Source organism: Acomys minous, assembly GCF_964271855.1.
Source record: "Acomys minous genome assembly, chromosome: 6".
Classification (NCBI taxonomy): domain Eukaryota; kingdom Metazoa; phylum Chordata; class Mammalia; order Rodentia; family Muridae; genus Acomys; species Acomys minous.
The window spans coordinates 76,641,546-76,658,273 of NC_140487.1; the positions used below are offsets into that span (position 1 = coordinate 76,641,546).

Here is a 16,728-nt window from a genome sequence, read left to right on the forward strand (position 1 = left end):
TTTAGGCACCCTCCGAGTACCACAGCCAATGGCTGAATCTGACGTAGAAACACATATATGTGTTTAACAAAATAGTTCAAATGGCTTCTTACCTATAATGAATGGTTCGTTAATCATTTACTCAATAAACAGTCTCCTGGGGTGCCTACTGTGTGCCAAACACTTGCTGAGAGCTGGAACTAAAACAGTGCCACATTTCTAGTGGGCTAGTTAATAATGAAAAGCATCCAGCAGGTGCTACCGGGAAAACAGGGCCTAAGAACAGAAAATGCCTGACCAGAACTATACTCAAACATTGTTTTGTTGAAGGACATTTACTTCCTGCCAGTGGGCAGAGTTAAACTCCCAAACAATCCTGCCCCAAACGGATATAGAAGAGCATCTTCAATAGCATCTTTCTCGATGCTCCACTGGGGTGCCACAAAAGTAAGTATTTACAGACCCACACAGTCCTGGAAAGCCAGGCAAACAAGCGGGAGGCGAGCAGGCCTTTTCCCTGGGCGCTCAGAACTCTGGCTTCTCCTCGTAGAAAGTGTAGGGTGATCTCCCATGCTGTTGAAAATTTTTTCCTGCCTTTGTTTTGATTTCTTTTGAAAAGGGTTTGTTCTACTCTCGTTCTTGAAGGAGTTTCGACTGATATAAGCTTTCTCTGTCGACACACTGAAGCTATGCCCGCAGGATTCTGGCTCCCACCTTGCTGTTTAATGAGCGTATCTGCTCCGTGCTCCCAGGTAGGCTTTGTTCATTTCTGATTGCTTTGGAGACCTCTTTGCTTTTCGTGTTCTTCAGCTTTATTATCATTTATAACTTCAGGGATCACAACATGCGCGTGGACAGACTTCTTCCCTCTGTTCTGCGGAGACTGTCTTGGTTCCCTGCATTTGGGAATTGCTGCTCTTTTCAGATTTTTCTCAGCCACTGTGCTTTTCAAACATCGTCTCATTTCCAGTCTCTTCTGATTCGCTGGTGTCGGGCCTTTTCACGCCATTTCGTTACATTCTTATTTCACTCTTTCTGGGTTACATGCAAGCTAATTAATTTACATCAAATATTTGTAACTTTCTCATCAACTGAATTCAACATGTAATTTAATCGATCAACTGAGTTGCAATTACTTAATACAGCAATCCCAAAACAAATGTCCCCATGTTTCAAAACTTTCAGAATCAAGACGCATTCATTGTACAGTTGGGCCACACTATCTAATAAGCTTTGGTGGCACAGAAAACTCATGCTGTTTCTTATGATCAATCCTATTTTATCAATAACAAAACAGGGTGCTTACTTTTTCATTTGTAATTCTAGTTGATATTTATTCAAACTCAGCTAACCAAATTATTTGTCCTTTCTCTAGCACTGAGCTATATGTCCTTTTTGCCCCACAGTCGCATACATTTATACGGTATATTGTGCTTATGGCCACACACCCACCTCTATCATCAGTCACCCTCTTTCTCTCTGCATCTTTTCCTCTTCCCAATGACTTTCACAGTTGGCTGTACCACTAAAGAAAATGAAACTGACCAGGCAACCTTTGAATGTGTGATCCTCCTGCCTCAGCTCCCAATAGTCTGTTTGCAAGGCCTAATCCACCAGGACAGCTGTATTTCTTCGTATTTAAACTTAAATCTGATGTCAAGCTTGGTGGTGCATGCCTGTAATCCCAGCACTCGGGAGGCAGAGGCAAGTGGATCGCTGTGAGTTCTAGGCCAGCCTGGTCTACAAAGCAAGTTCAGCACAGCCAAGGCTACACAGAGAAACCCTGTCTCAAAAAACAAACAAATAAACTTAAATACACCGGTATCCAGAGAGTCAATGTATTTCCTTTCACCCAAAAGCCTAATGTGTTACACAAAATTTAATAAGCTGATAAACTGTACTTGGAAAAAAACAAAAATTATAAGAAAAGTCATGTGACCCTGAAGATGGAAGGCACACCGAGTCTCTCATTGCTGAGCAAGGTGATAGAGAGCCAAATAGATCATACAAAGGCACAGAAAGAAGCCCAGGCACACTGGGGAGCTTCGTCTTTCTAGACAGGACCCAGCAGATCAATGTGGAGCAGACAGACTAGACAATGGATGGCCGGAACTATCAGAGATCTATATGGGAAAATGAAATTAAATCTCTATTATACCACATACAAAAATCAATTCCGAGTAGATTAAAATTCTTAGATGTAAAGGCAAAACTATAAAGCTTCCAGAAGGCAACATGGAGAGTTGCTTTTTGGGGTTTTGGCTTTGTTTTTTTACATATAACCCTGGGGTAAGAAATAGCTTTTTTAAAATAAAACACAAGAAGCAAAATAAAATAAAGGTTTGTATAAAGGGAAAGATGGGTAAACATGAGGGATCTCTCGCTGGTTTTACCTAGCACTACAGTCTCAGGGTGCTCAAGCAGGGAGATTGCTTAAGGCCAGGCAGGGCGACATATGGAGACCTCCATCTCTGAGAGGAGAGGGGGAGACAGGGAGACAGACAGACAGACAGACAGACAGACAGACAGACAGACAAAAAACGATTGCCAGGCATGGTGCAAACTATTGTAATTCCACCACTCTTGAGGCTGAGGCAGGAGAATCCCAAGTTGGTGGACAGTCTGGCATATGTAGTGACAGCTTATCTCAAAGTAAAATTTAAGGGGCTGGAGAGATAGCTCAGTGCTTAAGAGTATTGACTGCTCTTCCAGAGGACCCTGGTTCAATTCCCAGCACCCATATGGCAGCTCACAACTGTCTATAACAACTCCAATATCTGACACCCACAGACATACATGCAGGCAAAATGCCAATACACATAAGATAAAATAAATAATTTTTAAATATAAAATAAAATTTAAATGTAAGAGCCAGGCATGGTGGCACACACCTTTAATCCCAGCACTCAGGAGGCAGAGGCAAGTAGATCGCTGCGAGTTGGAGGCCAACCTGGTCTACAAAGCGAGTCCAGGGCAGCCAAGGCTACACAGAGAAACCCTGTCTCGAAAAGCAAAAAACAAAAACAAAAAAATTACTCTAATCTTAAAATAAAAATAAGTGAAAATGGTCTAAGTCTAGCACAGTGGGGCTCACCTATAATCCTGTGACTCAGGAAGTTGGTGTAGAAAAGCCCACAAGGTCAATGCCAGCCTGAGCGCCACAGTGTGTTGGAGGCCAGCTTGGGACACTTAGCAAGACCATATCTCAAAGAAAGCAAGGACATCTGTTTTTAAGATTCTAAATTAACAACTGGGAGGGCATATCTGCAACATATAAAACTGGTGAAGAATTAATATCCCGGATTACATAAAGAACACATGTGAATCAATTTCTATGAATTATTTTCTAATGAGAGGTTATGTTACAAAAAGGTGCTCATAAATGGTCTATATCTGTACAAAATTCAGCCAGATACAAGTAAGTTAAAACCACAATGAAATTACTGTGACATACCAGCAAATTAGTTAAAAAAAAAAAAAAACTCAGTCAATGCTAAGAGTTAACAAAAAATAGATATGGAGCATGCAACTGCTCATCTGCACCTGGTAGAGTTTAAAGTGAAAAATGTCAGAGATTGGTAGAAATGGGGAGGGGAAATATACCTCAGTAGCCAAGCCATGTACGGGGCTCTGGCCTCTGTCCCTAACACGTAGGAAATGTCCTTTCTTGGAGGCATAGCATTAGCTAGTAAGGTAGAAAACGTACTGCATGTGCTGCCGGGTGTAGTGGCGCACTTGCAATCCCTGCACTTGGGAGGCAGAGACAGGAGGACCTGGCAGCCGGGACTACATAGTGAGGCCCTGTGTCAAAAGCAAAAACAAAGAAATGGAAACAAGCCAGTACCAGGGGCATGCACCCAATGGACGAACCTCAGAACTGTAAAGTGAAGAGGCAAAGTCAGAGAATGTTTGTTTCTATTTACAGGGGCCCCCAAAACAATAGCTTGCTTAAAAATGTGGACCTATGTGATAATTAAGAGGAAAAGCAAGGAAATCAATAGCACGGGTTGGTGGTTTTGTCTGGGGCAGGGAGGGGATGTATTTGAGGGATTGTGAAGCTCTTTGGTAAATGTTGGGTTTTGTTCTTAGGCCAAATTGAACATGGAACATAAAACCAGCCCGTGTGTGTCTGATAGATTTTTAAATGAATGGGTGAATATCTTACAGAAAATGCTGCAACGTTATATATAATTTTTAACTATACACTTAGAAGAAAATGGGGAAAAAAAAAAAAGAACAGCCAGTGGGCATTTGAACCTCTAGATAAGGTGAGAAGGAGTTAAGTAGCCAAGGCAAAGGTAGGCAGGCACCAGGTAACCTGATGCTGGCTAGCCCTGAATCCCTGTCATTAAAGGCACCAATCCCCACTTCTGACTGCGGTGACCACCCTGAGGGTCTCCAAGATCCATGAGGTGCCTCAATGCTCACAAAGAATAACTCCCAGACTACATTATGTTTAATCTCCACAAGTCCCCTTTGGGTGCTCTACAGAAATAAATACGTCAACTGTAATCTTTAAAACAACAGAAGGGCAGAATCGTGCCACTGTTTGCATGGGATTCTTTGATTAACAAGTGAATTTTCCATAGGTCTGTAAAACAGCAGACACTCCCTCCTCACTCCCACCCAGGCACACTCAAATGTGACTGGATTAACTGGGAAAAAACCAAACAAACAACAACACAGGTTTACTCTACCTCCCAGAACTACTCAAAAGATGTGCTTTCAGAGGGAATTAAATATGGAATATCCACAAAAAACAACAAGCTACCAGAAGGTGGGCTAATACTGCCAGAGACCTGGGGCCCTAGAAAAATCTTCCTCGCTCAGAATTCCACACAGCGTTTCTCACCGTCTAGTGAAAACTGTAGCCACTAACCATTTCTCCCTGTTTAGCTAATCATATCTTAGGACCCCTGTCACCACCTACCACACACTTGAGTTCTTTCTGGGTGGCTGACAATAGAGAGCTAAGCCCCCACCCCACCCCCACCCCCCACCCCACCCCACCCCACCCCCCGCCATAGGCTCGCTCGCTCCTCTGTTTAACCTCAGGACTCACGTGTATAGAGCAGACCACAGCCTGGGACCTAGCTGTTGCCTGTTCTGTCCTTTCATGGACTGCAGTGACCCTCTTCAATCTTAGGGAAAACCCTCCCAGTTCCTGGACCTCTCCCAGGGCCCCGCCTCTCTTTTCGCACCTGTCACTCAGAGCTCTGTAAGTCCTACATCTCCATTTTTAGTTACTAGACCCCAGTCTAACTCCCACAGCCTGAGGCCCCACCTGAGGTCGTCCTTAGGTGTAACCTTTCCAGCATCACCATCCTGCACCCCTACGCACCCACCCGCTTTCACCAGGACCACTGTCCCTGTCAGCCGTTGATGACAGGCTCTTAGACAACCCTCTGCCACGTGACTGCCTCCATCAAGGCACCTAGCTGTTCTCTCTCAACTTTTCTAAGCCTGCTGCCCTTGTAGCTGGCCCCAGTACCCACCAAGGGAGCCCCAGTTCTAACCCACTCCATCAGTCTCTGAACTGGAGCCCCTGTGCCACAGCTCTTGCCACCCTGCGGCCTGAGGGACAGGGAGGCGTCTGGTTACCCAGGATCCAGCTAAGGGCCACTGTAGAACGAGCTAACATTCTTAGACCAAAGGCTATACTACACATGTACAGGCTAGACCGCGCCAGCTGTGATCTAGTCGAAGAACCGGCGTTCATTTATAAGACTAAAGCAAACCTAGCAGACGGTGTGTGTGAGTCAGAGCTAAGGGCGAGCACTCTCTAATTCAGGGGCCTCCAAAGTGAGGCATTCACTCCTGCAGGGGTAAAGAATCAAGACTTCCGCACGCATTTTTTAACCTCATCCTTTTCAACCACAGTTTTCCTTTACGTTCTATAAAAATATGAAATGTGAATACAGTGATATTTGTGCAGAATCTCTAAGCTATGTAATTATACAGGTTGGGTGTGACATGCTAATTTTTTAAATTATAGGAATGCAGCGTTAAAAAAAAACCAAGTGAAGTGTGGTCTAATGGAGCATCAGTTAATTTTGAAAACCTTCACACTGTTATTTCTTTGTTTCTAGAAAGAGCTCTCGAACGGTGCTGGGTGGTAGGGTCTGGTTTTTAATTGCTTCTTTGTTAAATAAATGTTGATGGCATTGGGGGACTTCACTGTCCTTGAAGTTGTTGTACTATGGGAAAAAAAAATACTAAGCAGACTCAGGAGCAAGTGTCTGCCTCTGGAGCTTGGCGTCTGCTTGGGAATTTCTTGGCTGTTCCTTGTCACGTAGAGCCAAACACCTTACCCCAAGGCAGGCCTTTGGGATCAATAATTTTCAACCCCCCTGCTGGGGTCATGTCGGCTTCAGGCTGGGCCTGACTAACATAAATTACACAGCAGCACTGCCTGTGTGTGCTGCACTCAGCCTCCTGAACAAAGCCAACTTTTATACAAGAGTGGAAAGACCTGGGGTGGGAATGGGGGTGCGGGTGGAGTGGGGGGTGGGGGGACTGCCAGTCTGACTCCTCACCTTCCTTGTCTCTGTCTACACAGCAGGGTTTCTGTGTGCCTTCTACAGATTAGTGGGAAATGGAAGGCTGGGGTTTATTATCAGCTAAATAGCTTTGATAACCTTGGTGCAACCAAAATAATAATGAAACCAACGTACTGGAGGCAAATTATTAGCCTCCCTTGGATGCCCACTGGATCAGTCCAGGTGCCTGAGTGACTTAGATAGGTGAGAAGTGAAAACTATGCAACGTGTAGTCAAGCACTTCGAAGGGAGGCCGAGGCAACAGCTGTCCGGGAAGGGAAGTTTATCTTGCAAGCCTGAGGACCTGAGTCCGACCCCAGCACCCACATTCAAAATGTCCAGCACGGTAGCCTGGACTGTAACCCCAAGTGCTGGGAGACAAGTGTGTCCCCAAAGCTTGCTGGCCAGCCAGCTCAGCCTGCTCACCCAGTCAGTGAGAGACAACTGTGTAAAACTGAGGTGGATGGCTTTCTGAGGTTGTTACCTGCCTTCCATGGCACATGCATAAACATAGACATAGGAATAAATCAAAACAGGGCTGGGGAAATGTGTCAGTCGGTAAAATGCCTGCTGTGTCAGATGAAGACTGAAGCTAGCTCCCCAGCAGCAATGTAAATGCCCAAGCATGACAGCGTTCATGTAACCCCAGTGCTGGGAGGGCCCAGGTAGGGAGATCCATGAGTAAACTGGCTGGCCCAACAGAATCCATGAGACCTAGGTTCAGCAAAAAAGCCCTGCTGGCCCACCACCACCACCACCACTAATAAGGTGTAAAGCAACTGAGAAAGTTACCCAGCATCAACCTCTGTCCTCCACACACATGCCCGAACATCCACACACATGTGTAAAGTTAGTTGACACAGTTTGACAGATGCCAGCAGAAGACACACAAACCCTGACTCAGAGATCAACACTTGGGCCACTGAGCCCGAGAGATCAGGAGCCTAGAGAACCTAAGACCTTTCATGATTTGCATTCTTATAAACTTTTTGATGTTTCTATGGCCCAGGATGTACCTACCTTAGTGTGTATCCCATGGGGTCTCAGGAAGAATGCACACCCAGTTGCTGTTGCATAGATTAGTCCATAAATGCAGATGATACCAAGCTGGTGGATGGCACTTTGCAGAGCAACCATATTTTTACAGATATTCTGCTTGGGTCACCTATAAATTAGCAAAAGATGAGCTTTTCAAGTCTCCAACTGTAATAGTAGACTTGGGTTTTCCTCGTGGTTCTGTCAGGTTTTACCTTATGTATTGTATCATGCTCCATCTGTAATTGCCTCTAGTTTATAATACTCTTTCAAATGACACAAAGCTACCGAGCAGGTGCCCTGTGACTGGTGATGCCTGGCTCCCTCCTGCCCTTTATACGGCTGCTAAATTCACTCATTACTTCATATGCTAGAGTCACATCACACCGCCATTTTTCTAAGCAGTGATCCTTTAGGTAAATTAAGAATGAGAAAAAGAAGTCTTTTGATTTTTTTTTTCCTTCAGTGACTCCTTTCTCCTTCCCTTGCTTTATATAATCTGAATGTCCAACCTACATCATTCCCTATGCCCTGAATCATCTCTTTTTAATATTGCTTGCAGAGTGAGTTTTCTGGGATGAATGGCCTCAGATTTTGTTTGTATGAGGAAGTATTGATCCTTCAGTCTTGAAGGATGCTCTCACTGGATATAGAATTCTAGAACAGCGGGCTTTTCTTTCAACACTGTAAATATTTCACTCAACTCTTCTTGCTTGCATAGCTTCTAACGAAACATCTAAGCCTTTCTTGTTCTTGGTTCTGTGTAACATGGGTTCCGCTCTTGACGTCTTTGCTTTTGGAGACAGAGTATGGTGTCTTTAGGCATAGGCATGGTGTTTATGATACTAATTTGTGAAAATTCTCAGCCACATTATTTCTAAGTTTTCTTCTGCTCTGGTCTTTCTGTCCCTTCTAGTGTTCCAACTACGTGTATATTATACTTTTAAAAATTGTAAAATATCAAACTGTATAGATTAAAAAATATATAGGGCTGGAGAGATGGCTCAGAGGTTAAGAGCGCTCCCTGTTCTTCCAAAGGTCCTGAGTTCAATTCCCAGCAACCTCAGGGTGGCTCACAACCATCTATAATGGGGTCTGGTGCTCTCTTCTGACCTGTAGGCAGAATACTGTATAAATAATTAATTAATTTTAAAAAGATATGAGGGCAAGAAAATGCTCTATTGTTTTAGGATTAAATAGGAGTCTTGATGAAGTCCTGGACTAGCTTTTCTTTTTCCTCTTCTCTCCCTGAGGTGAGAGAAGAAGACTAGAGTAGCCTGGATTTGGTCATGTCTCTCCCCCAAAGTCAGATAAAGCCTTGGAGGTCTCACTCAGCACTTAGGGAAGGCTATTTTTAGGTTGGCATGTGGTCACTGCATCTCGTCATGGGAGATGGGGAATGGTACTTTGACATATGGAATCCATGTGCAATGATTAAGTCAGAGTCACTCGTTCATCACCTTACACATTATGTCCGTTCTCTTTTTTTTTTTTTTAATTTTTAAATGTTCGTGAGCATTTTGCCTGCATGTACATCTATGTATCATTGTGTGCCTGGTGCTTTCGAGCGTGAAATCTCTCAGGTCTGGAGTTACAGACAGCTGTGAGGCACCATGTGGGTACTGGGAATCGAACCCAGGTCTTCTGGAAGAACAGACAGTGCCCTTTACCACTGAGCCATCTTGCCAGCCTCACATGTCAGTTCTTTATGTTGGAACGTTCTACAGAGTGGGGCTTTGCTATGGAAAGCATGCTGGGCATGTTTCAAAATGGTTGCCTCTCTCTTCCCCTGTCTGACACAACGGGAAAGTTTTCTTGGTTCATTACCAGGAGACCTTAGTGAGGTTCTGGAGATAAGACCCATAAAAAACAAAACAAAGCAAAGAACACAAAGAGGGAGATTGAGATGGTACGTTCCTGGGATCTCTCACAGTCATGCAAGTCTGCCCTCAACCTCTAACCTTGTCTAAACCACTATGCAAGGCAAAGCGTCCTGTCCATGATGGCTTCTGCTTTTGCTAAAGAGATCATGCCTGTGACTCTGGAAGCACTCTCTCTCCAGGTCCCAGGGCATCAGTTTGCCCTCTGACCTCAGTTCTCTGGTATGTCCAAAAATGTCATTGATTTTCAGTTTATTCAGCTTTTTGCTTGTTGATAAAGCAAGAGAGGCAGGTCTCTAACCCTGTCACATGTCAGGGCTGAAACCCAAAGACCCTGAACTTTTGTAATAGGCAGTGAACCCACTCGTCCTTTGCTTCAGAAACAGACATTATTTTTATTATACTGGACAGTAAATAAATCAGCCCTTCACTCCAGAGGGAAACATTATCTCCGGCTTCCAGGGCTGTTTATTGCTCTAGCATCCTTGAAAAGACAGCGTGGATGTGCAGAAATGTAAAGGATCCACAGGGGAGTGTCTCTCGATGGATGTCTAAACACTGGAGAAACTGCCTGGAAACTGGTTTGAAAACAGCGGTGCTCAACTTCAGCCACGTAGCGCTAGCAGATTTTTATAAAGCTGGGATTCAAAGGTTCTGTTTTCACTGAGGGATGTAGACCCCCAAGCTTCAGCAGTCTGCTGGAATCCCCCAACAAGACTCTAATGGAAAGCCTAAGTAAAGAAAAGGTAATCCGTCCCAGCAAACAGTATAATGAGCAACAGTGTGGGGGCAGGAGGGGGGGCGGGTTCTCAGTGTGTCCCAAACCTTGCTACATATTTAAATCATTTGGGAATTGCAATCCATGCAGATTCTGACTCAGAATAACTGGAGTGGGTCGGGGTCTCTGGTGTCGCCAGGCTGCACCAACCCATTTGGAACCGAAGGTTTCCCCTCGCTGGCCTTCTTGTCGCCTGCCTCTGAAGGTCTGAGTCTTACCCTCTCTGGAGCTGTGTCCACACATGGGCTGTGTGTGAGAGGGGAAGGCAGCCTTGCTGGAATCTGGTTCTAGCAGCGAGAGTGAGCCTGTCCTTCACAGGCCCACAGAAATTTCATGGGCATTGAGACAAAGAGACCTTTGAGCCTCATGCGTGTTGGGCTGAGGACAGAGGTGTAGGGCCGGCAAGATGGTTCAGCTGATAATGAGCTCGCCTGAGTTCAGTCCCTACAACCCTCAGGGGAAGATGAAAACTAACGCCTGAAAGCTGTCCTTAGACACACAGACACACACAGAGGCACACACAGACACACACAGAGACACACACAGACACACACACACACAGACACACGCACACACAGATACACACACACAGACACACACAGATACACACACATAGGCACACACAGATACACACACACACATGCACGGACATACACATGCATGCAATTGTGCACACACACACAGAGTAAATTTTTTTTTTAAAGATGTAGAATTTCGGACATTAAATCTTAAGAAAAAATTTTACTTTAGGTCTTGCGTTGCTTAAGTATTGATGGCAGCATCTGAGGAAGGATGTAAACTTTGGATTCAAAATAAAATCTTGGTGTTGCTGAAGAAAAGGCTTCATCAGGCATGCCCATGAGAAAAACGGCCGCCTCTGCCAGGTGTTTCATTTCCCCTCTCAGGAAGGAGAGGACTCGGCCTGCACCCTTCCCTCCCTGGGTCCCAGTTTCATGCCCAAGGTCATGGTACCATTGGTCCCTGGGAAGGCTGGCCCCTAGACCTCCTTCCTGTCTGCAGCCTTTCCCAGGCCAACACTGCTCACTGACAGGCCTTTCCCAGCCTGGGAGTCTGTTCCCTTCCAGCAGGAACAAATGTCTTTTCCTCACTTTTTCCCAAGTGACTGAAAACTCTCCTCCACAGAAGCCATGTGCCAGGAAACCCAGGCACATAGAGAGAGACACGCTCGTAAGATATTTATCCCGGTGATGGCCCTGTGACAGAGCGAGAGAGGCCCGGGAATGTTCTTTGACAAGCCTCCTTAACCAAGTTAATACCTGTCCACTCACCAGCTGCCTTGGGAACATTTTAGAAAAATCGCTTCACAATGCAGAGACAGGTCATCTTTTCTCACAGGACCTGGCTTCTCCTGGGTTTTCTAATATGTGTACTGAAATTGAAACAGAAAGTCTTTGCTTTCCCGACCTCTGTGTTTTTCCCATCCATCAAAAGAGAATAGACAGCTCAGCAGGTAAAGGCTGCTGCCACAAGCCTGATGGCCTGAGTCTAAGAGCCGTACCCCACATGGTGGAAGGGGAGAGCTGACTTCTGTAAATTGGCCTCTGATTTCTACATGTGCAGCAGCACACTCAGGCTGCCCTCCCCAATAAATAAACAAATGCCATAAAAAATTTAAAGTGCAAAACCATGTCAGGGGTTCAGAGCTGAGTGACAAGATGGTCACAGCCAGTTAGCTAAATGGAAAGAAGACACCGGACTTCCAGATGTGAGATTGACACAGCTGTGCATGTCTGCTCAGTGTTGATTTTGGGGTTTTTTTTTCTTTTTAATGGTGTGCCATTATGTGTTGAGGATCCCAACCACACAAAACTGTGGCCTTGCCTTGAAGCTCTAGCGCTTCGTTAATGGGCTTTTTAAGTCTAGGCCAAATTGTTTAAATATTGAAACAGAATGTGTCTATTTGCTTGTTGACAGGAGTGGACAATTTATCACCCAAGGGTGAGATAGACTGATGAGGCAGGTGGTTCTCCAGGCTGTGCCCGCCATATGCGAGCACATGAGGCCCCTCAAGCGTGAACCCGGTAGCCGTCAGCCCGTACCAAATGCTCCACATTGAAGGCATTACTCACGGTTTCCCACGGAAGAAAACCTCGAGCACAGGCACACGCATCAGGAAGGGCATAAGGGGGCCGTGGCCCCCAATCAGTACTGCTCCATCACTTAGCAACGGCAGCCGGTGACGGAGGCCCCGGCTCGGGCTTCTTCACAAATGCCCTCTCCTGTCTGCAAACATGAAGAGACAACAGGTGTCAAAGGGCAGGCAGATAATGCAAGGCTGTGACGTTAGTGGGACCGTGCACATGTCAAAGGCATCCAAGGGCAAGAACAACGTTAGAAGCATCCTGCTGGGCTCCGCTTTCTCGCCAAAGACCTGGGAAACAGCTTCGTTTCTGAGCGTAATATGCTTTCACCCCCAGCCCTCTGCCTCTCTTCCTCTCCTACTAAGGAGGGGGGCTGTAATAGCATTCAGCCTGCATACATCACCAGGTGGTTGTAATAATTTAATTATCCAATATCTATAAAGCATTTGACAACTATAAATCACTGGAAAACTGCAAACAACTTAAACAATATTGAGCCTTCCTTCTGGCCCCATGCTTAATTTATGCTCTGTCTCCCTCGGAACTTAGGGACATGCATTCCAACCTCTTTCCCAGAATTCTACTTATCATTTTTGTTGGGGAAATGCACTCTTTCCCCTGATGTCCTAACTTGTTGAAACTACGGCTTGTGCGGTTGCTGACTGGCCGCCTGTAGCAAACCAAACCTACAGATATTTACTAGGTGCAGAGCAGGGCCTTGCCGAAGTCCAGGTTGGGGTGACAGGGGAGGTGAGGGGGGGAGCACAAGATTCCCTTTCAGCATTAAAGGAGTAAATTGTCCAGCTGCACCGCAGCACCCATAGATAACCCAGAGGAGGTGGGGGAAGCCGCCCGTGCTCCCTCTGTGCGGGGGAGGGGGGGGGGCAACACACCTGGAGCTTTATTTCAAATACACAAAACAGCTGGTGTTCATGATTTAAGGCTCAATGCAAACAGTGGAGGAAATGTATTTTACAAGCTGCCTGAGTTGGCGACATTCCAGAGTTCATCGCACGGAAAGATAAGGATGCTGACGGTGATAATGACGCCAGTGAGGCTGCCTTGTTTGTTGGTCTTTGTGAAGACGCAGAAGAGAGACGTATGGCCTCCATAGGACGGTCCAGAGTTGCAACACGTCCTCAGCTTGACCTAGGACAGATATAGATCAGAGCTTTCCCAGGACCTGCGTGACTCCAGAGGTGACCACATGGGCTTTGACAGGGCTGTGTGGGAAGACAGACCTGAGGAGATTCCAGACAATGGTTCTTTGTGTAGCTTTCTATAAAAACTGTTGGGGGGGGGGGGTGAATGGGAAGGGAAGACCCAATATTTTAAAACCCAACAACACTGTAAGTGACTTTGAACTCCACTGTGCCTTTCTGTAAACAACTGAGATCTTCTCTTTCAGTGTCGTAAACCTCAAGCAAGCAAGACTCCAAATATAAAGCAAATGCCAGGGACGTGACTTATAGATGAAGTTCCACCAGCTGACAGGAGGAGTCGCTCTCACACATACTGGATGTCCCTGCTGCCACAGAAGGTATAACATACTTCATTAGTTCATTTGGTTCTCTTGTTAAGTCACTGCTCAAAGTGACGCTATTCACGATTCATAGATAAAAAGCCAGTCGCGGTGGTGTACACGCGTAATCATAGCACTTGGAAGGCAAAGGCAGATGGATCTCTGAGTTGAGGCCAGCCCAGTCTTACATAGCAAGTTTCAGACCAGCGAGGACTACACAGTGAGACCCTGTCTCAAAAGACAGAACAAAACAAAATGGGCGGAACTCTGCCTAGTTCAGGAGAAGAGCACTTGCCTGGCAGACACAGGGCCCTGGACTTATCTCCAGCACTCCCTGAGAGCACGTCAGGGTGAAAGGTCACATAGCTGAAGGAGCTTGGCCATTCTGTTGCTGGCCCCCTTCTGTGACTAGAAGGCTGAAGTAAGCAATGTGCTGCCTGGTGCTACAGTTCCGTGAGTGGCTCGGTTTCAAGCGGGCAGCACACAGGCAGCAGCGAATACCACAGCCGCCTCAGGCTGCCGTCTTTCTTCAGTGACTTCTCTGGGTCCCGAGAGAACCAAGAGTAAAACCTGGAGATAGTTTAGAGTCCTGCCCACCCGCCACCACACACCTCCACATACAAACCGACTCTGAAGAGAAAGAACTCAGGCCTGCGAGCCGGCTCAGTCTACAGAGTGATTCCCACACAGACACCAGCACCTGAATCCCATCTGCAGAACCCATGGCAGCAAATGCTTGCAACCCCAGCACTGAAGAGGCAGAGACAAGCGGATCGCTGGGGGTCGCTGGCTAGCCTGCCTAGCTGAACTGGCCAGCCCCAATTCATGGTGGTCCGAAACAAAGCTCAGCAGGAAAGGCCATCTACTCCCAGTTCAATCCTTAGGTGCCCATTCCTGCAAACTGTCCTCTGACCTACACACACACACACACACACACAAACAGACACACACAAACAGACACACACACACGTAAAAAGCAAAATTTAAGCCTAGGTGAAAATACCCGAGGTTGTGGGCTAGCCTTGACACGCACATGTGCCCTTGGTACGTGAGCACACACCACAAGAACCACGGTGATTGAGCTAGCCCCTTTCTACTCTCATTGACATCCCTTATGGGTGGAAAATGCCATGGACATTGGCCTGATGAGGTACAGAGGCCTTTCCTACTTACATGCCTTTCAGAAATTTTAGTTGTATCTGTGCAGGCTTATGATAGTTGCGATTTTCTTTTTCTGTGGGGTTTTCATTTAGAAACAGAACATATTAATTACTCATCTAAGACAAGAAACACACAGCCCTTGAGACTTTTCCCTCCTTAAACTGTAGAAAATTAAATCTAACTCCCCCTGTTCACGTGGCTCGGGGAAGGAGACAAAGAGCAGTGTTAAGAACATTTTAAAGCAAGCGCCCAAATGCTGTCTCCTCTAGTTTCTTCCGTCTAGAGAGCTCCATTATCATCCATCACCCTCCTTAACGCCGTCTGTCTTATTTATTATTGTTTACCCAAATGAACTTCTTAATTTCTCTGCTAACTCAGGTGCTTCCTGCCTCTTCATCCACAAGTTTTCACACAGGTGAACACTCTGTTCTCATTTGCTGTTGCAATGCAGCACCTGAAACCGTCCCCAGCACTAATAGACACGCAAAAAATTCATGATATACAAGAACATTTTAAAATTAAAATTCCTATCCTTATGCAATCTTTTAAAGTGGATTCAGGTCCACAGGAATGGCACACTCATTGGTATGGGGCTTTATCTGAGGCCCTATGTTTCCCCCTGCCTCCCCAACTGTGCTAATCATCATTGAGGGGCTGGGTTCTCTTCCTGTTGTCCTAAGCCATGCCCCTGGAAGCAGAGCCTGCGGAGTCTTTTGTAAGTCATGCTCTCCAAAGACCATGGAAGTGAAAGGGGGAAGGGGAACTAAGCCAGGATGACTTGCCTGAGTCTGTTGTCAGTGAGCCTCTTCCTGACCCATCAGGACATTTAGAGCACATCGGTGCCCAAGTATTGGCTCCACCTTGAGGCAAAGAATTGGCTCTTTGTACCCTTGACCCAGAGAGTCAAACGCTACATTGGAGAGGAAGGATAAGGGGGGAAAGACATAGCTTCTTAACCAACACAGGCCTTATTGGGTCAATGTCAAGGGGCGTAAGACTTGAGCCAGCCAGATGGCTCTGTGGGTGAAGGTACTTGCTACCGTGCCTAGGACCCAGAGCCCACATGGCAGAAGGCGAGAACTGACTCCTTGAAGTTGTTCTCTGACCTGCATGAAAGTTCACAGAGGGGGTAGTGAGTAGAGAAAATAACTAAATAAATGTGGTGTTTTGTTTTGTTTTTTAAGAAGAAAGGAAGGGAGATTTGAACCATTGGCAATGAATGTTCACAGCATCTAAGGGGTCGGACTAGATCAGCTATGTCTTCCCTGAAATAGTTTTATCAAAATTTATATGTCTTCCTTATAAATACACACATTGTGTATGCACGTCTGTCTGTCCGTGTGTATATCTGTGTGGGTTTGCAGTTTTAACTCCCTTAAAAGAGAGAGAGAGAGAGAGAGAGAGAGAGAGAGAGAGAGAGAGAGAGACCGTAATACATTTTGATTGACATACAAGGTTTCAGTATGTGGCCACGCCACGCTTGATTTACCAGTGTTCACACTGATGGTCTCTCAAGTCATTCCTGGGCCTTCGCTGTGATACGCAGTGTGTCTGTGACCCTCCTTACGTACATCGCCCATTGACTCTCTCAGGTTGGCTTCCGGAGTGGAAGTAGCTGGACCATAAGCCATAAGCTTCAGGAGATGGTGAGGTAATGTTTTCCACATTAGTGGATGTGCTACCCCCATCTGGCCCCCTGAGAACGTGCGCGACACTCTCCCGTTCACATCCG

The 16,728-nt window shown here is 46.0% G+C and overlaps 1 long non-coding RNA gene across 1 annotated transcript; it reads right to left on the reverse strand.

Annotated features, from left to right (window-relative positions):
* Positions 1 to 509: 509 nt before the first annotated feature.
* On the reverse strand, positions 510 to 13,449 carry LOC311600110. The gene is made up of 4 exons (XR_014780150.1): positions 13,207 to 13,449; positions 12,302 to 12,455; positions 7,539 to 7,683; positions 510 to 1,014 (listed from the first exon to the last, which is right to left on the reverse strand). It is a non-coding gene; the product is annotated as an uncharacterized lncRNA (long non-coding RNA).
* Positions 13,450 to 16,728: the final 3,279 nt, after the last annotated feature.